General features: G+C 35.3%; 1 long non-coding RNA gene across 1 annotated transcript; it reads right to left on the bottom strand.

Moving 5' to 3' along the window:
- Positions 1–546: 546 nt before the first annotated feature.
- Positions 547–18,130, bottom strand: LOC111182858 (uncharacterized). Its single transcript, XR_002646850.2, has 3 exons — positions 16,591–18,130; positions 5,897–6,114; positions 547–3,837 (listed from the first exon to the last, which is right to left on the bottom strand). It is a non-coding gene; the product is annotated as an uncharacterized LOC111182858 (long non-coding RNA).
- Between the last annotated feature and the right edge of the window lie 6,166 nt (positions 18,131–24,296).

Genomic DNA, 24,296 nt, shown 5'->3' with positions numbered 1-24,296 from the left:
CCATTTACCACTGCAACAAAAAGAATAAAATATCTAGGAATAAACCTACCTAAGGAGACAAAAGACCTGTATGCAGAAAATTATAAGACACTGATGAAAGAAATTAAAGATGATACAAATAGATGGAGAGATATACCATATTCTTGGATTGGAAGAATCAACATTGTGAAAATGACTCTACTACCCAAAGCAATCTACAGATTCAATGCAATCCCTATCAAACTACCATTGGCATTTTTCATAGAACTAGAACAAAAAATTTCACAATTCGTATGGAAACACAAAAGACCCCGAATAGCCAAAGCAATCTTGAGAACGAAAAAAGGAGCTGGAGGAATCAGGCTCCCGGACTTCAGACTATACTACAAAGCTACAGTAATCAAGACAGTATGGTACTGGCACAAAAACAGAAAGATAGATCAACGGAACAGGATAGAAAGCCCAGAGGTAAACCCACGCACATATGGTCACCTTATCTTTGATAAAGGAGGCAGGAATGTACAGTGGAGAAAGGACAGCCTCTTCAATAAATGGTGCTGGGAAAACTGGACAGCTACATGTAAAAGTATGAGATTAGAGCACTCCCTAACACCATACACAAAAATAAGCTCAAAATGGATTAAAGACCTAAATGTAAGGCCAGAAACTATCAAACTCTTAGAGGAAAACATAGGCAGGACACTCTATGACATAAATCACAGCAAGGTCCTTTTTGACCCACCTCCTAGAGAAATGGAAATAAAAACAAAAATAAACAAATGGGACCTAATGAAACTTCAAAGCTTTTGCACAGCAAAGGAAACCATAAACAAACCAAAAGACAACCCTCAGAATGGGAGAAAATATTTGCAAATGAAGCAACTGACAAAGGATTAATCTCCAAAATTTATAAGCAGCTCATGCAGCTCAATAACAAAAAAACAAACAACCCAATCCAAAAATGGGCAGAAGACCTAAATAGACATTTCTCCAAAGAAGATATACAGACTGCCAACAAACACATGAAAGAATGCTCAACATCATTAATCATTAGAGAAATGCAAATCAAAACTACAATGAGATATCATCTCACACCAGTCAGAATGGCCATCATCAAAAAATCTAGAAACAATAAATGCTGGAGAGGGTGTGGAGAAAAGGGAACCCCCTTGCACTGTTGGTGGGAATGTAAATTGATACAGCCACTGTGGAAAACAGTATGGAAGTTCCTTAAAAAACTACAAATAGAACTACCGTATGACCCGGCAATCCCACTACTGGGCATATACCCTGAGAAAACCATAATTCAAAAAGAGTCATGTACCGAAATGTTCATTGCAGCTCTATTTACAATAGCCCGGAAATGGAAACAACCTAAGTGTCTATCATCGGATGAATGGATAAAGAAGATTTGGCACATATATACAATGGAATATTACTCAGCCATAAAAAGAAACGAAATTGAGCTATTTGTAATGAGGTGGATAGACCTAGAGTCTGTCATACAGAGTGAAGTAAGTCAGAAAGAGAGAGACAAATACCGTATGCTAACACATATATATGGAATTTAAGAAAAAAAAATTGTCATGAAGAACCTAGGGGTAAAACAGGAATAAAGGCACAGACTTACTAGAGAATGGACTTGAGGATATGGGGAGGGGGAAGGGTAAGCTGTGACAAAGCGAGAGAGAGGCATGGACATATATACACTACCAAACGTAAGGTAGATAGCTAGTGGGAAGCAGCCGCATAGCACAGGGAGATCAGTGCTTTGTGACCACCTGGAGGGGTGGGATAGGGAGGGTGAGAGGGAGGGAGACGCAAGCGGGAAGAGATATGGGAACATTTGTATATATATAACTGATTCATTTTGTTGTGAAGCAGAAACTAACACACCACTGTAATGCAATTATACTCCAATAAAGATGTTAAAAAAAAAAAAAGAATAAGTGAATGAAAAAAACCCAAGTGGAGATTGCCAAGAGATTCTGCAGTATGAAAGAAACCATCCCTGTGAAGTGTCTTTTATTTTTTTTTAATCTACAGAAAGTAGAAATGTTTGACAGAGTCAGCTTTGAACTATCAAAAATTCAATGAAACCAAGTATTAGTTGATCTCCTACTATGGATGTGACATGCTCTGGTGATATTAAACTGAAACAGAGGCCTTGCCGTCAAAGAAATTTTTTTAAAATAAATTTTAATAAAATTAATGAAATGTCAAGTGCTGAGGAATGAATGAATTAATTAATTGATTGATCAATCAATAAATCAGTAAACCAATCCAACCAAAGGAAAGGAGGAGGAACTTTATGTAGGAGGTGGCTGTAAATAGGATGACGGCTTTCTAAACCCCTCTACTGTGCCTAGAAAGCTGAAATCAACTCCCAGACTCTTTTGCAGCTTAAATTCTGGTTATGATTTAGGCTTCAAAAGTTTAATGGCTCTGGGTAATATTTAAAGGCAAAAATGTGGCAGTTGCCTCAATTCTACTGCAGGCAAGTCCATAATAGAGATATCTGGGTTTTGGCAACAACATTAATAGACACCCTAGTGTCTGGATGATATCTTTGTGGCTGTTGAGAGGCAGGTGTGTCCATTTTCTTCAGGCTGTCCGACAGTTCTATGAACAACCTAAGATCCTATAATAAATCCCTTTGGCTTTAACTACCTGGAATGCTATTCCATTTTCCACACTGTACTGTGATGGATGCAGTCACTGGTACACGAAACACTCAGAAAATTACAATATGTGATTAGCTCCCTGAAGTAGTTACATTTGAAGGTGACAATGATCTTGTTAGCCTTAGAAGGAGGACACATAGTGACGAAAATTTACTTAAATCATAATCATCATTAAGGGAAAACATGAGTCTCTGTTGCTGGTCATTGGCACTCAGCAACCTACAAAACCATTGCCAGGGTGGTGCAGCCAGGAACTGGGACAGGTTGATTATATTGGATTCCTCCAATATGGAAGAGGAAGTGGGTGTACTGACTAGTGAGTGTATTGGCTGATTTTGGATATGGATTTTGCTTTACTGCCTACTTTGTAAAGCAGCATTTTTGGATTTACTGAATAGTTTACTTTTTAAATCATGGTTTTACCACACAACACAACTCCTGACTGGCCATGACATTCATTATATAGAAGAAATAGGAGAGAAAGTGGGCTGACTCCCAAGGGATTCACTATTCTTAGCATGTGCTCAGAAACAATGGGCATTTTGTAAAGATAGAACAGACCATTGAAAACAAGTCAATATACCTTGTTAGAATAGAATGTTTCCCTACAGGATGACATATGCTTTCAGCCAGCAAATGATGTGCATTCCTTTTTCTCTTATGGTTGGAACACACTTGTCTGGGCACTAAGGGGTAGAAGTATTGCTGCTAATGGCACTTCTGCTCTGGTACATTTAATGACCTACTAAAAATATATTTGTTCCTCATTTCTGTGGCTTTGCTTATGATGGTTTAGAGGACTTGGTACCCAAGAGATGAATCCTTCCACCAGGAACACATCAATGGTTTTTTGAATTGAAAGTTGAGATTGCCACCTTTTAATATGGAGCTACACATGCCACTGGGCCAATAGAAAGGGGATTTTTGTGTTTTCTGGGGTGATTAATTCTGATTACTAAGGGGAAATGGCGTTGCTGTTATCATGTGGGGCAGGGAGAAGCATACCTTCAACTCAGGAAATCCTCTACCACTCATGGTCTGCCAAGTCCAATTTTAAAACTTAATGGAACAGCATGTAGGATCAGTAAAGGCTTGTACACCTTAGGTGTGAAGGTTTGGGTCACTCCACCAGTTAAAAATCCCAGCTCATTATGTTGCCCAAGGAGAAAGAGACCTGGGAAAGGGTTTTGGAAAGAGGAAATTTATAAATAATAATTAAGACCTGGTGATCAATTTTAGAAACAAAGACTAAAACAACTACTCATATTATCTTCCTTATGCACTTGTATCTATAGCATTTTCCCTGAACAATTTTATTTTCCTCATCATTTTCTCTTATCATTTTATATAGGGCATACTAGTGTTAATTTACTTTGCAATTTTGTCCATAAGTTAAAGAATATCAAGGTGGGACTATGACTGAATGTGGGAAATGAATATCACCAGTTTGTGGATGCGGTGACTAATGGGATTTTAGGCCTCCTTTTGTAGAGAGAAGGTGAAAGCATTTTCATTTGTACATTGAAAGCTACAGTAGTGCAGGAAGTATTTCGCTGTTCTCTTGCCGTCATCTGAAAGGTTAAGATTGGAAAGAAGGACTTGATGAAATTTGAGTATCCAAAGCAGTAAATTGAGGTAGATACGGTGGCTCAGTATTCAACATCCATCTAAACGCCTCTCAAGGTTTTCTCTGATACTGCAGATACTAGAAAACTAAAAACCACATTTTTTTTTTTTTCTCACAGAGCCACAACAGCTAAGTTGCTGGATATGAATAAGATTCCAACACTCAGATACACTCTAACGAGATTTGGAAGGTAGAAGTGAAACAGAATCTTTTTCTATTTTTACTGACAAGTATGGTCAGAGGCATGTGCTTTATTTTCTGCCGCACCATTAGCAGAGTCCCAGGGCCTGGTCACAAGATTTGTGAATGTCAAAGCAGGATGTATGGCATCTGTTTTGCTGTACAGACTGCAACATGGATGGCATTGGTTTGGAGCTGGTATCAGGACAGTTTCCTCATGGTGGTGCCTTAATGATTGATCACAGTGGTTTCTGGTTTGTTTTAGTGGCAGCGCAGTTCTGCAGCAGCAGCAGCCATGATCCACACTGGAAAATGGCTCTCTGATTAAACAGGAAGTTTCATCTACCATGGTGACCAGGTTCTTCAGTGTGGTTACAGAGTCACTCCTGAAATCTCAACCTGAGATTTGTTTCTTCAGATATTCAGGCAATTCTGTAAGCCAGATACACTATAATACATCCATTTTGACTAAGCTAGGTAGAGTGAATTCTGTTTTCCGAGACAGAGCCTAAACATGCAAAAAGCTTGACCACAGAGGTTGAGATGAGAAGCAAAGAGACATAAGAACAGGCTGAAAAAAAGACCTGTAGAGGAAATTAGGATTGCAGGGTAAAAATATAAAATTTAAAACTTTAAATTTTCATCAAATGAAGTAAAGATTAGAAGAAACACTGTAGAAAACTTAATAGGGATGTGACAGACAGACTTAAGAAACCCTCCTGAGAACAGAAAAGATTAAGACATGAAAACAATAAAACAATGTAGTAGACACAAATGTCAGAAGATATTAAATATGTGGATATTAAGTTTTACATAAAGAGAAATCATAATTAAAGAGAGGGAAAAGATTACTACAAATGGGATAAGACAGGGCAAACAAGAAAAAAAGCAAATTTAATTCAGAATACTATAGACCTGGCTGTATAGGACACAAGGTCTCCTCCAGAGTTTCAGGTAAAATTTCCTGACGACATGTTTGAATTTATTAAATATTCATTAAAGATGAATAAACATTACGCAAACATCCAAGCTCAAACAAAAACCATCTTCCAAATACCCCAAAAGGAATAAATTCTGTTTTACACAAGAAGACAATAAAATAATCTTTTGCTCTGTAACATTCAGTAACAACACATAAAGAAATAATGTGTACAAAATTTTGATGGAAACATTTTTATGAACTAAGAACTACAAACCTAACCAAATTGTGTATAGTCATTAAAAGGAGTTCATAATAACTCAGAGGTATGCCACCTACAGACCTCTCCTGAATCTAGAAAGCAGTTATTCAATGATCAACGGCAGTCAACCAAGATGAGCCAAAGTAAATAAATGAAGACTATGGTAGGTATAATATAAAAGGTTGGGGTAGTGAGCATCAAAACCCTGATTACAAAATAGAAATTAAAGTTGTAAAAAGCCTTACTTGAAAGTAAAGATAAATAATGTAAAAACCGGGCTTCCCTGGTAGCACAGTGGTTGAGAGTCCACCTGCCGATGCAGGGGACACAGGTTCGTGCCCCGGTCCAGGAAGATCCCACATGCCGCAGTGAGGCTGGGCCCGTGAGCCATGGCCACTGAGCCTGCGCGTCCAGAGCCTGTGCTCCGCAATGGGAGAGGCCACAACAGTGAGAGGCCCGCGTACTGCAAAAAAATAAATAATAATGTAAAAATCACAGTTTAATTTTAATAAATGTGATGTTTATGTGTCCATGGAGTTAAGTGGATAATATATTAGGATATAAAGTTCGGTTTAATATGTTCCAAAAAACACCCTTTATTAGACCACATTGCCATAAATTAAAAACTAAGTACTTTGACATGAAAAGGGGGAAAAACTTCTAAATAACTCCTTGTACAAAGAAAAAACTTAAAACTTCTATTATATAATATTCAGGAGAAAAAAGAAATGAAAACATTGCAAACTAAAACATATGTAACCAAAAATATGTATAGAGATAAATTCATCAATTTAAAAGCTTTAATTATTTAGCAAGAAAAATAAAATAAGTAAACTGAACACTTTTTCCAGAGGTTAGACAAAACAAAATCAAAGTAAAGAAAAACAAAAGAATTGGATTAAAAAGTACAAAAGCAAAATTTACAAATTCATAAATGCAACAGTAGAATTGTCATCCACAATTTGGCTCTAAAAGTAATACACAAACTCACAATAAAATATGTTTATTGTAATCAAAAAAGCAGGTGATACAATAGAGGAAAAGGAATGTGCAAGTCACAAATCTGAAACTGGGAAATCAAAGACCTAATTCTATTTTATTCTAAAGTGATCTATTTAAAAGCAATGTTAAAAATATTTTTTATTTAATCTATTTAAAAAGAAATCCTTAATTACTATACTCAACACTAAAATAAATTGGAAAGATATATGAAATGTGACAGAAACTTTTAAAGATTGGAATAAACAGGAAGATAAATCATATTCCTGGGTAGAAAGACACACAATTATAAAAAGTATAATCTTCCTCAAATTAATTAAGCTTATATAAATTAAAATTTCGATTTTCTTTGTGTATGATTCTAACATTTTGTCAAGAAAAATCAAGTAAGACTATACAAGATTTTAAAATGAAGACTAATAAAGGCTATAAAGTGCATTATAGGCACAATATTTATGAATATAAAGCATCAACATATAGATAAAATACAAGTGTTTTACAAAAGCAACTGTTAGGTGGGTGGAGAAATAAGCATTAGCACACACTGAGTGGGACTGAGAATTGGTGCAACATTTTTGAAGATTAACTAGAAAAATATTTATTTTAAAATTATGTATTATATTTATCTCGGAGATTCTATGCCTAGAAATTTTCTTAATGAATATACTTGTATAATTACACCAATACATGTGTATATAAAATTGATCATTACTTATTATTAGTAATGGCAAAATTATAAGGGAATAAAAAATACGAGGTAAATAAAAGTAAAGTTCAAGGAAAGTAAGTAATATAAAACACATTTGTAGGGAATTGTTTAAATAAATTTTAATTTATCCATACAAAGGAGTATAATATAGCCATTTAAAAAATGAATCTGAACTATCTGTGCTGATAAAAAAATCCTTGATATATATTCTGAAGTTGAAAACAGCAAAATTCAGAACAATATTTTAGTGTGATTTCATATGTATATTAAAAAACAATTTGTATTATATCTCTTATATAGTGATGTAAGGCATGAAAATTTATAGGAATGAGGCCATTCTAAGTCCTTGAATCTTATGCCTCTTGTGCAGGCAATGACAGAAGTTCCTGTCTGATATTTTCAACATGTATATTGCTGCATTTATTAAAAATTTTTAAATAATATTCTTACATGACTTAAAAAATAGTGTTTTACATGTATTGAAGAAATTAGAGATTAATACACAGACTATAACACCCAGACACAGACTGCTTCTATCAGGATCAGGTGTTCTCAAATACTCTTAGTGAAAATAGCAAAGCTTTCTGGAGTACAACTTGGCAGGAATTAATCAAAAGCATACAAAATGTTTTTACGCTTTCATCCAGTAAATTTACATCAAGAAATGAAACAATAAATTACTAGATATTTGTATAATTATCATTCATTTAAGTGTTACTTACAAAACTGAGACATAAAGACAACAAAAATGTATAACAATTAATTAAATGAATTATGGAATGCTCCTATATTATTAATAATATAAGAAAATTCTCCTCATATATTGTTTTTAATAGATTTATTTACCTGTAATTCACATACATAAAATTCACCCACTTAAAGTTTACAATTCAGTGATTGTTAGTATATTCACAGAATTGTGCAATCATCACCAGTATCTAATTTAAGAACATTTTATCACCTCAAAAAGAATCCTATACCCACTAGCAATTATTCCCTATTCTCTCTAACTCTCCCACAGCACTAGGAAACCAATAAATTACTTTCTGTCTCTATATCTATAACTGACTATTTTGGACATTTCATATAAATTAAATCAAACAATATGTGGCCTTTTGTATCTGGCTTCTTTCACTTAGCATAACATTCTCAAGACCGATCCATGTTGTAGCATGTATCAGTACCTCATTCCCTTCTATTACTGAATAATATTCCTTTGGATGACTATACCACATTTCATTTGTTCCTTCATCCATTGATGGACATTTGGGGTTTTCTACCTTTTTGCTATTATGAATAATGCTTCTATGAACATTCATGTATAACCTTTTGTATAGAAATATGTTTTCATTTTTCTTCAGTTTATTTCTAGGAGCAAAATTACTGGGTCATATAATAACTCTATGTCTAAAATTTTGAAGTACCACCAAATGTTTTTCCAAAGCGGCTGCATCATTATACATTCCTGTCAGCGATAAGTCCCATCAGCAATATGTGAGATATGTGAAGGTTCCAATTTCTACATATCCTTGCCAATGCTTGTGTTCTTTCTTTCTTTTAATTTTTTTAGTCATCCTAGTGGGTGTGAAGTGTATCTCATTGTGGTTTTGATTTGCATTTCCTTAATGAACTAATGACTGTTAAGCATATTTTCATGGGGTTATTGGTCATCTTCTATTGTCTTCTTTGGAAAAATGACTGTTCAGGTCCTTTGCCCATTTTTAAGTTGGGTTGTCTTTTTCTTATTATTGAGTTGTAACAGTTTTTTATACATTCTGGATGCAAGTCTCTTTTCAAGTATATTCTCTCATCCTGTGTGTTTTCTTCTCATTCTCTCAATGGTATCATGGGTAGCAGAGAAGTTTTTAAAATTTGGTAAGATCCAATTTTTTTTTTTTGCTTTAGATATCATATCTGAGAAACCATTTTCAACCTAAGGCCACAAAAATTTACTCCTATGTTTTCTCCTAAGAGTTTTATCCTTTTAGATTTTACACTTAGGTCTATGATCCAGCTTAAAAAAATTGGTGTATGCTGTGAAGAAGAGGTTCAACTTCATTCTTTGGCAGGTTGATATCCAGTTGTACCAGCACTATTTATTGAAAATACTATACTCTCTCCATTTTACTGTCTTGCTGTCCTTATCAAATATCAATTGACTATTATAGATGTCAATTTCTGGACTCTCAATTCTATTCCATTGATCTATATGTCAATCTTTGGACAGGTTCCATGTTGTCTTGATTATTGTAGATTTGCAGTAAGTTGTGAAATTGGGAAATGTCAGTCCTCTAATTTTACTCTTCTTTTTCAAGATTCTTTTGGTTTTCCTAGGTCCCTTGCATTTCAATATGAATTTTAAGATTAGCTTCTCAAGAAACTTATCTTAGGTGGCTAAGAAAAGCCACCTAAAATTTTGATGGGGATTATGTTGAATTTGTAGATCTATTTGGGAAGTTATTTGCCAGCTTAACCATTTTAAATCTTTGGTTCCATGAACACGGGATATATTTCTATTATATAGAGTTTTAATTTCTTTCAACGATATTTTGCATGTTTTAGTGTGTTACATTATTTTGTTAAATTTATTCCTAAGTATTGTATTCTCTCATACTATTATAAATGAAATAGTTTTCTTAATTTCACTTTTGGATTGTTCATTGCTAGTTTTTATAAATACAGTTGATTTATATATTGATCTTACATTGCACAAATTTGTTCAACTTACCATTACTAAAAAAACTTTTTGTGGATATTTTTAGAATTTTTTATATATGAGGTCATGTCATCATCTACAAATAGAAATAGCGTGACTTCTTCCTTTACAATCTTCATGCTCTTTTTAAATTATTTTTCTTGCCCAATTATCCTGGTTAGAGTGATCAGTACAATGTTGAACAGAAGTGGCAAAAGTAGATGGTATTAAGTTTTTCCCATTAACTGTGGGTTTTTTGTAGATGGCCTTTAACATGTTGAGGGAGGTCCCTTCTATTTTTGTGTTGAGTGTTTTTATCATGAAAGAGTGTTAGATTTTGCGAAATGCTTTATTCTGCATTTACTGAGATGATCTTGTGCTTTTCCCTTTTGTTCTATCAATATAGTGCATTACATAAATTGATATCCAGATATTAAACCAAGTGTGCATTCCTTGGGTAAATTCCACATAATCATGGTATACAATCTTTTTTACATATTGTTGGATTCAATTTGCTAGTATGTTGTTGAGATTTGTTATATCTATATTCATAAGATATATTTGTCAATAGTTGCATTTTCTTGTGATGTCTTTGTATTGTTTTGGTATGAGAATAATATGGTTTTCATAGAATGATTTGGGTAGTCTCTTCTATTTCCTTATTTTAGAAGTTTGTGAATGATTAGTATTTTTTAAATATTTGGTAGAAATCTAAAGGAAAGCCCTCTGGACCTGGCTTTTCTTCGTGAGAACTTTAAAAGTTACTAATCCAATCCCAGTTACTTGTTTTAAGTAATTCAGATTTTTATATATCTTCTTGAGTCAGTTTTGGCAGTGTGTGTCTTTTTAGAAATTTGTCAATTTTATCTAATTTGCCTAATTTTTAGGACTACACTTGTTTATTGTATTCCCTTAATAAAATTTTTTATTTCTGTAATGTTAGTAGTGATGGCTCATACCTCTTTCACTTCTGATTTTATTAATTTGAGTTTTCTTTCTATTTTTTTCTTTTTTTTTTTTGGTCAGCCTAGCTGACGATTTGTCAATTTTGTTAATATTTTTAAAGAACCAACTCTTGGTATCATTGATTTTCTCTATTGTTTTTCTATTCTATAATTCATTTATTTCTGCTCTAACATTTATTATTTCCTTCCTCCTTTTTACTTGAGTTCAGTTTGTTATCTTTCTGGATTTTTAAAGTAGAGGGTAAGATATTTTATTTGGGATCCTTCTTTTTAAATATAGATTTTTGGGGGTGGAGTCAAGATGGCAGACTGGGAGGACATGGAATTCACGTCTCCGCACAACTAGGGCACCTACCAGGCAATGGTGGGGGACCACAGACACCTAAGGGGATGGGTGGGACCCCCAGTAACCAGGTAGGACGTGGGGCATGGGGGGAGTGAAGGGGGAGGAGAAGTGGAGGCGGGACAGGACTGGTGCCCCTGAGGAGCGGCTGGGGGAGGGGAAGAAATCCCACACCCCAAGGAGGAAATTGGGGGACCATTGAGAAGGCAGAGGATCAAAAGGGAGCATGGTCAGGTTTCCCCTGCCCACCAAGGCCCCCTCCAGCCACACAGGTCCTGAGGGAGTAGGAGGGAGGGAAGGGGGAGCAAAAGTAAAGGCTGGACCTATGGGACTGGCATTCCGGGGGGCAGCTGGGGGAGGGGGGGAGTTCCTACACCTGGTGGGACCCATCCACAGTTAGGGGTCCAGCAGTGAAAGGGAGACCCTGGGGGAGACCTTGTGGGGTGCACGGAGGAACCGATGGGAATGCGGCCAGTGCTTTCCCTGTCCACTTAGGCACTGGGGAGCCTATTGGGTTCCCGTGCCTAATCCTTTGCCCTCGGAGCCTCCCTCCTGCCGTGCAGAGCCCAAGCCCCACCCCTACACACCGACCCGAGGCCCTACCTCTACACTTGAAGACCCCTCTGAGACAACTACCAACTGTGCTGGGCCTAAACCCCACCCATACACCCTCACCCAGGGCCTAATCTCCAAACTCTGGAACTCCACACTCCAGAGGCCCCCACTTTGAACGTGCTGCCTCTCCCCTTATGCACAGGCCCTAAGCAGAGGCACTGTGCCACAATTGAATGTTGTCCACCTAGGCCTTGCCTTCAAGGCCTTTTCTGGCTGCATGGGTCCTGAGCCTACTCCCTACTGCAAGCTGAAAGGTCACCCCACCCACCCTGCCTAGGTCACACCCCACCCTAAACCCCACCCCTGCCTAAGTTCCACCCCCATCTAATCTCTGCCACCCACAGCCAAGCCTTTTTGCTTTTTTTTTCTTTTAGGTTGGGGTTCTGTTTTACCTTGTTGTTGTTGATTCATTTATATTTTTATTTTTTCTAATAAATGTTTTATTTTTCTGATTTTATTTTATTCTTTATACTTTGTTATTGTTCTTTTCCTTTTGGCCTGTTCCCCCTTTTATTTTTTTCTTTTGTCTGTTGTGGTTTTGTTTTACCTTGTTGCAGTTGTTTCAAATATATTTTTATTTTTCCTAATATAGTTTTTATATTTCTAATTTTATTTTATTCTTTATACATTGTTATTGTACTGCTCCTTTTTTTCTCCTTTTTTTTTTTTTTTTTTTTTTGCCATGCCATGCAGCTTTCAGGATCTTGGTTCCCAGGCTGAAGGTCGGGTCCAAGCTCCTGTGGTGGGAGCACCGAGTACAAACCACTGGACTAACAGAGAACCTCAGACCCCAGGGAATATTAATCAGAGTGAAGACTCCCAGAGGTCCTCATCTCAGCACCAAGACCCAGCTCTACCCAACTGCCTGCAAACTCCAGTGCTGGATGCCTTAGACCAAACAACCAGTAAGACAGGAATACAGCTCCACTTACCAAAAAAAAAAAAAAATACGTCACAGATGAAGAAGCAAGGTAAAAACCTACAAGACCAAATAAATGAAGATGAAATAGACAACCTACCTGAAAAAGAACTCAGAATAATAAGGGTAAAGATGATCCAAAATCTGGGAACCAGAATGGAGAAAATACAAGAAATGTTTAACAAGAATCTAGAAGAACTAAAGAACAAACAGTGATGAACAACACAAAAACTGAAATTAAAAACACTCTAGAAGGAATCAATAGTAGAATAACTGAGGCAGAAGAATGGATACGTGAGCTGGAAGATAAAATGGTGTAAATAACTGCCGGGAGCAGATTAAGGAAAAAAGAATGAAAAGAACTGAGGACAGTCTCAGAGACCCCTGGGACAACATTAAACGCAACAACATTCGAATTATAGGGGTCCCAGAAGAAGAAAAGGAAAAGAAAGGGTCTGAGAAAATATTTGAAGAGATTATGGTCAAAAACTTCCCTAACATGGGAAAGAAAATAGTCTATCAAGTCTAGGAAGCACAGAGAGTCCCATACAGGATAAACCCAAAGAGAAACATGCTGAGACACATATTAATCAAACTATCAAAACTTAAATACCAAGAAGAAAACATTAAAAGCAGCAAGAGAAAAAAACAAATAACATACAAGGGAATCCCCATAAGGTTAACAGCTGATCTTTCAGCAGAAACTCTGCAAGCCAGAAGGGAGTGGCAGGACATATTGAAAGTGATGAAAAGGAAAAATCTACAATCAAGATTACTCTCCCTGGCAAGGATCTCATTCAGATTTGACAGAGAAATCAAAAGCTTTACTGACAAGCAAAAACTACAAGAATTCAGCACCACCAAACCAGCTTCACAACAAATGCTAAAGGAACTTCTCTAAGCGGGAAACAAAGAGAAGAAAAAGACACATTAAAATAAACCCAAATCAATTAAGAAAATTGTAATAGGAACATACATGTCAAAAACCACCTTGAATGTAAATGGATTAAATGCTCCAACCAAAAGACACAGACTGGTTGAATGGATCCAAAAACAAGACCCTTATATATGCTGCCTACAAGAGACCCACTTCAGACCTAGGGACACATACAGACTGAAAGTAAGGGGATGAAAAAATATATTCCAGGCAAATGGAAATCACAAGAAAGCTGGAGTAGCAATACTCATATCAGATAAAATAGACTTTAAAATAAAGACTGTTACAAGAGATAAGGAAGGACACTACATAATGATCAAGGGATGAATCCAAGAAAAAAACATAACAATTATAAATATTTATGACCCAACACAGGAGCACCTCAATACATGAGGCAACTGCTAACAGCCATAAAAGGAGAAATCAATAGTATCACAATAATAGTGGGAGACTTTAACACCCCACTTACACCAATAGACAGATCATCCAGACAGAAAATGAATAAGGAAACACAAGCTTTAAATGACACAATAGACCAGATAGACTTGATTGATAGTTTTAGGGCATTCCACCTGAAAGTGGAAGAATACACATTCTTCTCAAGTGCATATGGAACGTTCTCCAAAATAGATCACATCTTGGGTCACAAATCAAGCCTTGGAAAATTCAAAAAAACTGAAATCGTATCAAGCATCTTTTCCAACCACAACATTATGAGATTAGAAATCAATTACAGGAAAAAACAGTAAAAAACACAAATATATGGAGGCTAAACAGTGTGATGCTAAATAACCAACAGATCACTGAAGAAATCAAAGAAGAAATAAAAAAATACCTAGAAACAAATGACAATGAAAGCACAGTGACCCAAAACCTATGGGATGCAGCAAAAGCAGTTCTAAGAGGGAAGTTCATAGCAATTCAAGCTCACCTCAAGAAACAAGAAAAATCTCAAACAATCTAACCTTACACCTAAAGCAACTAGAAAAAGAAGAACAAAGAAAAACAAAGTTAGTAGAAGGAAAGAAGTCATAAAGATCAGAGCAGAGATAAATGAAATAGAAAGGAAGAAAACAATACCAAAGACCAATAAAACTAAATGTTGGTTCTTTGAGAAGATAAATGAAATTCATAAACCTTTAGCCAGAATCTTCAAGAAAAAAAGGGAGAGAACTCAAATCAATAAAATTAGAAATGAAAAAGGAGAGATTACAACTGACACTGCAGAAATACAAAAGATCATAAGAGACTACTACAAGCAACTTTATGAAAATAAAATGGACAACCTGGAAGAAATGTACAAATTCTTGGAAAAGTACAACTTTCCAAGATTGAACTACGAAGAATTAGAAAATATAACCAGACCAATCACAGGTAATGAAATTGAAACTGTAATTAAAAGTCTTCCAACAAACAAAAGTCCAGGACCAGGTGACTTCACAGGCAAATTCTATCAAACATTTAGAGAACACCTAACACCTATCCTTCTCAAACTCTTCCAAAAAATTGTGTAGGGAGGAACACTCCCAAACTCATTCTACTAGGCCACCATCACCCTGATACCAAAACCAGACAAAGATATCACAAAAAAAGAAAATTATAGACCAATATCACTGACGAACATAGATGCAAAAATTCTAAACAAAATATAAGCAATCAAAATCCAACAACACATTAAAAGGATCATACACCATGATCAAGTGGGATTTATCCCAGGGATGCAAGGATTCTTCAATATATGCAAAACAATCAATGTGATACACCATATTAACAAATTAAAGAATAAAAACCATATGATCATCTCAATAGATGAAGAAAAAGCTTTTGACAAAATTCAACACCCATTTATGATAAAAACTCTCCAGAAAGTGGGCATAGAGGGAACCTACATCAACATAATAAAAGCCATGTATGACAAACCCACAGCAAACATCATTCTCAATGGTGAAAAACTGAACCATTTCCTGTAATATCAGGAACAAAACAAGGATATCCACTCTAGCCACTATTATTCATCATAGTACTGGAAGTCCTAGACACAGCAATCAGAGAAGAAAAAGAAATAAAAGGAATACAAATTAGAAAAGAAGAAGTAAAATGGTCACTGTTTGCCAATGACATGATGCTATACACAGAAAATCCTAAAGATGCCGCTAGAAAACTATGAGAACTAATCAATGAATTTGGTAAGTTTGCAGAATACAAGATTAATGCACAGAAATCTCTTGCATTCCTATACACTAACAACAAAAGACTGGAAAGAGAAATTAAGGAAATAATCCCATTTACCATCACAACAAAAAGAATAAAATACCTAGGAATAAACCTACCTAAGGAGGCAAAAAACCTGTAGTCAGAAAACTATAAAACATTGATGAAAAAAATCAAAGATAATGTAAACAGATGGAGAGATAGACCATGCTCCTGGATTGGAAGAATCAATATTGTAAAAATGACTATACTACCCAAAGCAATCTACAGATTCAATGCAATCCCTATGAAATTACCAATGGCATTTTTTACAGAACTAGAACAAGAAATTTTACAATATGTATGGAAACACAAAAGACCCCAAATAGCCAAAGTAATATTAAGAAAGGAAAACGGAGCTGGAGGAATGAGGCTCCCGGACTTCAGACTATATTACAAATCTACAGTAATCAAGACAGTATGGTACTGGCACAAAAACAGAAAGATAGATCAATGGAACAGGATAGAAAACCCAGAGATAAACCCATATACATATGGTCACCTTACCTTTGACAAAGGAGGCAAGAATATACAATGGAGAAAAGACAGCCTCTTCAATAAGTGGTGCTGGGAAAAATGGATAGATACCTGTAAAAGAATGAAATTAGAACACACCTTAACATGATACACAAAAGTAAACTCAAAATGGATTAAAGACCTAAATGTAAGGCCAGACACTATAAATCTCTTAGAGGAAACATAGACAGAACATTCTATGACATAAATCACAGCAAGGTCCTTTTTGACCCACCTCCTAGAGAAATGGAAATAAAAACAAAAATAAACAAATGGGATCTAATGAAAGTTAAAAGCTTTTACACAGCAAAGGAAACCATAAATAAGATGAAAAGACACCCCTCAGAGTGGGAGAAAATATTTGCAAATGAAGCAACTGACAAAGGATTAATCTCCAAAATATACAAGCAGCTCATGCAGCTCAATATCACAAAAACAAAAAACCCATCCAAAAATGGGTGCAGGACCTAAACAGATATTTCTCCAATGAAGACATACAGATTGCCAACAAATACATGAAAAGATGCTCAACATCATTAATCATTAGAGAAATGAAAATCAAAACTACAATGAGGTATCACCTCACAACACTCAGAATGGCCATCATCAGAATATCTACAAACAAAAATGGTGGAGAGGGTGTGGAGAAAAGGAACCCTCTTGCACTGTTGGTGGGAATGTAAATTGATACAGCCACTATGGAGAACAGTATGGAGGTTCTTTAAAAAACTAAAAGTAGAACTAACATATGACCCAGCAATCCCACTACTGGGCATATAACCGTGAGAAAACCATAATTCAAAAAGATACATGAACCACAATGTTCATTGCAGCACTATTTACAATAGCCAGGACATGGAAGCACCCTAAATGTCCATCAACAGATAAATGGATAAAGAAAATGTGGCACATATATACAATGGAATATTACTCAGCCATAAAAGGGAACGAAATTGAGTTAGTTGTAGTGAGGTGGATGGACCTAGAATCTGTCATACAGAGTGAAGTAAGCCAGAAAGAGAAAAACGAATACCGTATGCTAACGCATGTATATGAAATTTTAACAAGCGGTACTGGGGGCTTCCCTGGTGGTGCAGTGGTTGAGAGTCTGCTGGCCGATGCAGGGGACACGGGTTCGTGCCCCGGTCTGGGAAGACCCCACATGCCGCAGAGCGGCTGGGCCCATGAGCCATGGCCGCTGAGCCTGCACGTCTGGAGCCTGTGCTCCATGACGGGAGAGGCCACAACAGTGAGAGGCCCGCATACCGCAAAAACAAGCAAACAAACAGACAAACAAACAAAAAAAAATGTACTGGGACTTCCCTGGTGGCACAGTGGTTAAGAATCCACCTGCCAACGCAGAGGACACGGGTTTTAGCCCTAGTCCAGGAAGAACCCACATGCCACAGAGCAACTAAGCCCGTTCAACACAACTACTTAGCTCACGTGCAACAACTACTGAAACCCGCGCACCGAGAGCCCGTGCTCTGGAACGAGAGCACACCGCAATAAAAAGCCCACGGACTGCAACGAAGGGTAGCCGCTGCTTGCCGCAACTAGAGGAAGCCCATGGGCAGCAACGAAGACCCAATACAGCCAAATAAATAAAATAAAATAAATAAATTTATATTTTACAATAAAGCGGTACTGAAGAACCTAGTGGCAGGGCGGGATTAAAGACGCAGACGTAGATAACGGACTTGAGGGCACAGGGCGGGAAGGGGAAGTTGGAATGCAGTGAGAGAGTAGCATCGACATATATACACTACCAAATGTAAAATGGATGGCTAGTGGGATGCTGCTGCATAGCACAAGGAGATCAACTCGATGCTTTGTGATGACCTAGAGGGATGGGATACGGAGGGTAGGAGGGAGGCTCAAGTGGGGGGGGATATGGGGATATATGTATACATATAGCTGATTCACTTTGTTGTACAGCAGAAACTAACACAACATTGTAAAGCATTTATACTCCAATAATGATGTGAAATAAATTAAATTAAGTTAAACTAAAAATAAATAAATATAAATTTTTCCAATTTTAAATTTCCATCTAAGCATGGCTTTAGCTGCGGCCCATAAATTCTTATGTGATGTGTTTTAGTTTCATTCATCTCAAAGTGTTGTCTAATTTTCCTTTTGATTTCTTCTTTGATCCACCAATGGCTTAGGAACATGTTGTTTAATTTCCACATATTTGTGAAATTCTCAACTTTCCATGTGTTACTGATTTCTAATTTAATTCCATTATGTTCTGAGAACATGCTTTTTATTATTTTAATCCTTTTAAATGTATTAACGCTTGTGTATGACCTAACATATGGTCCATTCTGGAGAATGTCCCATGTGTGCTTGAGACGACTGTATATTTTACTGTGCTTGAGTAGAATGTTCAGAAGAAGTCAGTTAGGTCTGTTTGGTTGATAATGTTCTTCATGTCTTCTATATTCTTGATCTTCTACTTATTTGCTCTAATCTGTAATTTAAAGTGGAATATTGAAGTCTCCAGATATTATTGTTGAATTGTCTATTTTTCCTCTTAGTTCTGTCCATCTTTGCTTCATGAATTTTGGAACGTTGTTGTAAGGTACATATATGTGTATAATTGTTAGAACTTCCTGATGGATTGAGATTTTTATTATTATAAAATATCTTTCTCTATCTCTAGTAACATTTTTTTTGGTTTTGTCTTAAAGTCTATTTTGTCTGGTGGTGCAGCCACTCCAGCTCTACTATGGTTGTTGTTTGCATGGCATTTATATTTTTTCATACTTTTACATTTATTCACATTTATTAATACTTTAATGTTTTCTAATTTCTGTAAATGAATATATTATTTTATAATAAATGAGTGTGCTTTAAAATCCAGATTCTAAAGTGGTACTTTTTTTTAATGCCTTTTTAAGTTTTCTCTGAATAGCCCATTCTACTCACTTAATTTCAGGAATATTGGTGAAAGCTGCAATGTCTCTGGACCACAGTGGAATGTACACAGGACACCACAAAAATCTTATCATTTATAATCATCCCAGTCAAAGAATTTACTTTCCTCAAAGAAAACTGTTGCATCTTGTTAAGAAGAAAAATTTCTCCAGAGAATATGAAAATGGGAGAACCATCTAAATTGGAATAAGTCAGCCTCTCATATAAAAATTTTGAAAATTTTTCCTTCTTATTCTTGAATTTTTAGTCATTAAGAAGGTTTATTTGTAGAAAACAAATATCAAGGCGTGTCATACAGTTGAGCTGGCATTCTCATGGATATATACGTAAAATGATGCTAAGGAAGTTGACCAAAGCCATTTAATTGTGCCACACTCAGAGGTTCCCTCATTTCTCGTTGGAATAAATAAATGCAACTGAACATTTTACCCTAATAGGGGATAGACGCATTTTAACTATCTAGATCTAATTTAGTTTTTAAGTGACACGTTAGACCTTTACCTGTTTATTCAACTTTCTTTCTTTGAGGTTCCAATACATTTTATTTTATATTGTTTTAATGTATTCTAAAGGGTTTTTAAACAGGTCTTATTTGTGGATCAGCCTTTTTTTTTAACTCATCATATTTTCATTCATTTCTTAAATACATTACTATAGTTGTGTTTCAACAAAGGCAATTAACTGCCTTAATTACATTTTTTCTCCTTTTTGGTGATTTTAATATGCAAAATGAGTTAAATAATAAGCTCACCATGAAACTTAGACCTCAAAATGAGAATACTGTCAATTAGAGGCCATGTAAGATATAGGAAAAACGGAGGAACCATTTAAGATGATATAAGTATATACCCAATTATGGGGTTTATTTTTAAAAGAAAGGACCTTGGTAGAAGAAAAACTAGAAGCTCTCATCAGACCTCAAGTAAATTAGACAACTGTAAAAAGCAGTAATTGGAGCAAAAGTTAAGCATTTTGCTTTCCAAAATATTAATTTCATAGTAAGTAATAACTTCATTGCTCTCTGATTATTGGCAAAGGAGATGTGCATGTTCTCCTTTTGAACACTGTACTAATGAAATTGAAGGTTGTGTGCTTTATGCAGTGTATGTTCTGCAACATTTTGAAAGCTTAGCTTGGAATCCCTGTGGTGCTGACTTAAGGAAAAAAGGAAGCAAAGTCTTCTCCAGTTTTTAAAAACCAGAAGCATTTTTCACAAGTCATGTATGAAATAAACTGCTTATGAGAAAATGACTGTAATGCTGCCTCAGTTTTCAGTGATAGAGGGATCTGTTTAAAACACTCTGACATAAAAAATAAATCAGCTTTAACTTCAATTATTAAGTGCTAAAGTAGCATTCTTTGATAGAAAGGGGTGGGTTTCTGGCATTTCAATTATAAATATGTATGAAAAGAGTTGTGTCACCATGGAAACCAAAATCTCACCGTATTTTTTTAGACAAGGCAAATAGTATAATAGAAACTAGGGACCTCTAAAAACAATGTTGAAGACCAATCACCGTTAGGTTTGTTTTCGTATTCTTAAGTTTTAGCATTCCTTAGTTTTTAGCATTCATTTAAAGTTCTGAGGAATACTTTGGTATTTTCATCAAGTCAGTTTTGAAATTTCAAGCATTTTATTGAATATTTCTAAATAAGCATTCAGGCAGCTGTCTACATGGCTGCATTATTAACTAATGTGTTTTACGAACTTTGAACATCCCTCTGAAGAAATCAAATGTATATTTCTTCAGCATAACACAGCCTCTTTTGTAGGCATTTAGGCAGATACCTTTTATATTTCTCCTTCCTATGAGGAATATAAATTTTGTTTCCTATGAGTGAATTCTGGACTAGAAGTGAAGATTAATATCTGAATCCAGTGATTTTTTTTTTTAACATCTTCATTGGAGTATAATTGCTTTACATTGTTGTGTTAGCTGACACAAGAGGGAGGGGACATGGGGATATATGTATACATATAGCTGATTCACCCTGTCACACAGCATCCAGGATATTCTTAAGTGAGACTGGCCATTACAGTTTGTCATCCAGTGATGATTTTCCTGTGACACATTTTACAAATACTTTCTGGAGTTTCTGATAGAGTGCCCCCTGGCTCTTTTAGTCGGGACTACCTCCTGCTAGGAGCCAATACATTTCATATTTCCTCTTTCCCTAAAATTACAGAGTTCAATTATTTTTAATGACAATGTTAAGTATATGTATATTTAAATGAAGGCTACGGTAAGCAATTCAAATATACCTTCTGATGTAAGAGGCAATATTTTTAACAGAAAAGAGCACTGGTTCAAGATATCTCAATGTCTAAACCCAGTTCTATTTTTTAAATAGCAGTTTGGCCTTGGAATAGCCATCTCATCTCTCTGAGCCCTCATTTCCATGTTTATAAAATGGGACTCATTATATATTCACATGACCATGATTATTTGAGAATCATTGTTTATTTGAAAAATCTTTAAAAAACAATGAATTATATTTCAAGTGTAAAGTGAAATTAGGTTTTACTGCAGGTAAAAAAGCACCTGGGCTAAATCTTGCATATATGATAAAGTAAGTTAAGTTTATAGTTCATAAAGTAAACATAGGCTGTGCTTATGCAACACCAAAATATCTGGCTCGAAAGTGAAAATTCATGTAAGATATATTTTCAAATAAAATTTTACCTGCTTACTTGTTTTCTGTATTTATTTTGTCAGCCATCAGAATTATTAGTGATTATGTAGTTACCAATGAGTAGTTCAGTAGACACCTTCAAAATTAAAATCACTGTGGTAACCTCTTACCACAAGAGACATCATCAACTTTTGTTATGTTTATGTTTACCTAATCAATAACTATGTTACTTCAATGAGCAAGGAGAAATATTTGATATAGCAGGACAATGGATTTTTTAAACACATAAGTGAAATGTATACACACGATAATGAACAACAAAGAATATTCCAATCTTGCAGAGCATGACTCTACCAATGGATTTCTTCTATAGAGGTTCCCACCTCTTCCACAACATTCTTCTCATTCTCTAAAATTCCATAGTCCAGGGCTGCTGCAGACGCAGAAACCTTGCCATGGCCCCTACAGTTGATACCACATACTTGGTTTCATGGCTGGTGTTGCTTTGTAAGAGTTACCTAACTGCTCCTGTGAGGATGTAAAACCTCTCCAACTTTGGGTGAGCCCTTATAGTCAGGAGGCCCATAGCCTGGCTTTCTGCACACCTCACAGTGCACTGGAATGCTGTCACACTTTCACACTTAAAGGCACATTAAAACACAGACAATACGTTGTTTATGATAGCAACTGGTTTTTTTTTTTCTGCATAAGGAACTTTTTTTTCTTACATAGAATTCAAAATAATTCTCATTATCTTAGTGCCAAGTCTGAGTACTTGAAAAGCCTCAGAGTTTTAACATGGTTAAGGACTAATTAGGTGTGATTCACAATCTCAGTGACCACTAAAAAAATGTTTATGGGACAGACCGTGACAAGAAACATGCCCATCTCCAAATGGAATAACTAATCTTACTACACTCATTTTTTATTTACTCTTATTTATTTCAATGGGGAGTATATATTTAGTAATTTCCTTTAACTGGACAAATTTATGTTTTTAAGTTCTTTACATCTTTAAATAAGTAACAAAATTTCTGGCTTCATAGATATTCTCATATATTTTCTGAAAAATGGACATTTATTTTCAAAATAAATTTTCTTCTATGTTTTCTAGTATCAGAACCTATTTTAAACAACACTGTGGATTATGAGGAATACTTGAGAACGAGAACTGATAGAGTAGCTTTCTACTGAATGAACACTTGAGTTATAAAACTTTGTACCTATAACTCTCCATTTATATCTTTAAATATTGTCCTTATTTATTATAAAAATTTAAGTCTCTGCCACTTTTAATCGCAAGAAATAAGGAGCTGTTTGGGCACATTCTTCCATTTTTACTCTAACTGACTGGAATATTATGGTCAATGTATACATAGAAGTAAGCATTTAGAGAAAACAAAAACAAATCAGAATTATTCCCAAATCCAGATTATTTCCTACACAATGACTAACATCTTGAAATTTCTAATTATCTAAAACTATTTGTTTTACTAATACCATCAAATATCATACAGACACAGCAGTCACTTAGATAGTAAGATTCTACAAAGAGCGTCACTATCCAATATTGCTGTCAGCACTTCTAAAAGTTAATTTCTTACTGACAAGAAAGAGATCTATTTCTGCTTTTTCCCCCTAGAAGTACATACTTTAAGGCTTTATTTAAAAGTTACATAAAATCTTTGGAACCTTATTTTCTTGTGGACAAAAAAAAGCACTAACTTTTCTCATCAAGTTTGATCAATGCCATGTTTTCAAGCTAAGTTCTAATGATGATTCTCGTAGTGATTTGGCAGCATGAATTTAAGAAAATATATTAGGTTTTAACAGATTGAAATATCATAAGGTAAGAAAGGGTTAACAGCCAATGTAAGTTTTAAAAAGTTCACATAGACCTATTTACTGACAAATTTTAGGTGGTAATTAAGTAGTGTGAGACATAAAATAGCAAGCCTTTTTCAAAAAAGACACTTTTAGATATGCTATTGTTAAACTAAAAAGAAATCCTCATATTCATATAACTAATAACCAATAACCTATTTACCACAAAATGCTTTCATCCCTACCTCTTCTATCTAGCTGTGTCTCATGTGTGAACAATTTATCACGAGGTGAAA

This window comes from Delphinapterus leucas, chromosome 9 (genome assembly GCF_059928025.1).
Source record: "Delphinapterus leucas isolate spDelLeu-1000000601 "Yukka" chromosome 9, BTC_Dleu_Yukka2, whole genome shotgun sequence".
Taxonomy (NCBI): Eukaryota; Metazoa; Chordata; class Mammalia; order Artiodactyla; family Monodontidae; genus Delphinapterus; species Delphinapterus leucas.
The sequence above is the reverse complement of the archived record's forward strand: the minus strand, read 5'-3'. Positions and strand labels throughout refer to the sequence as shown.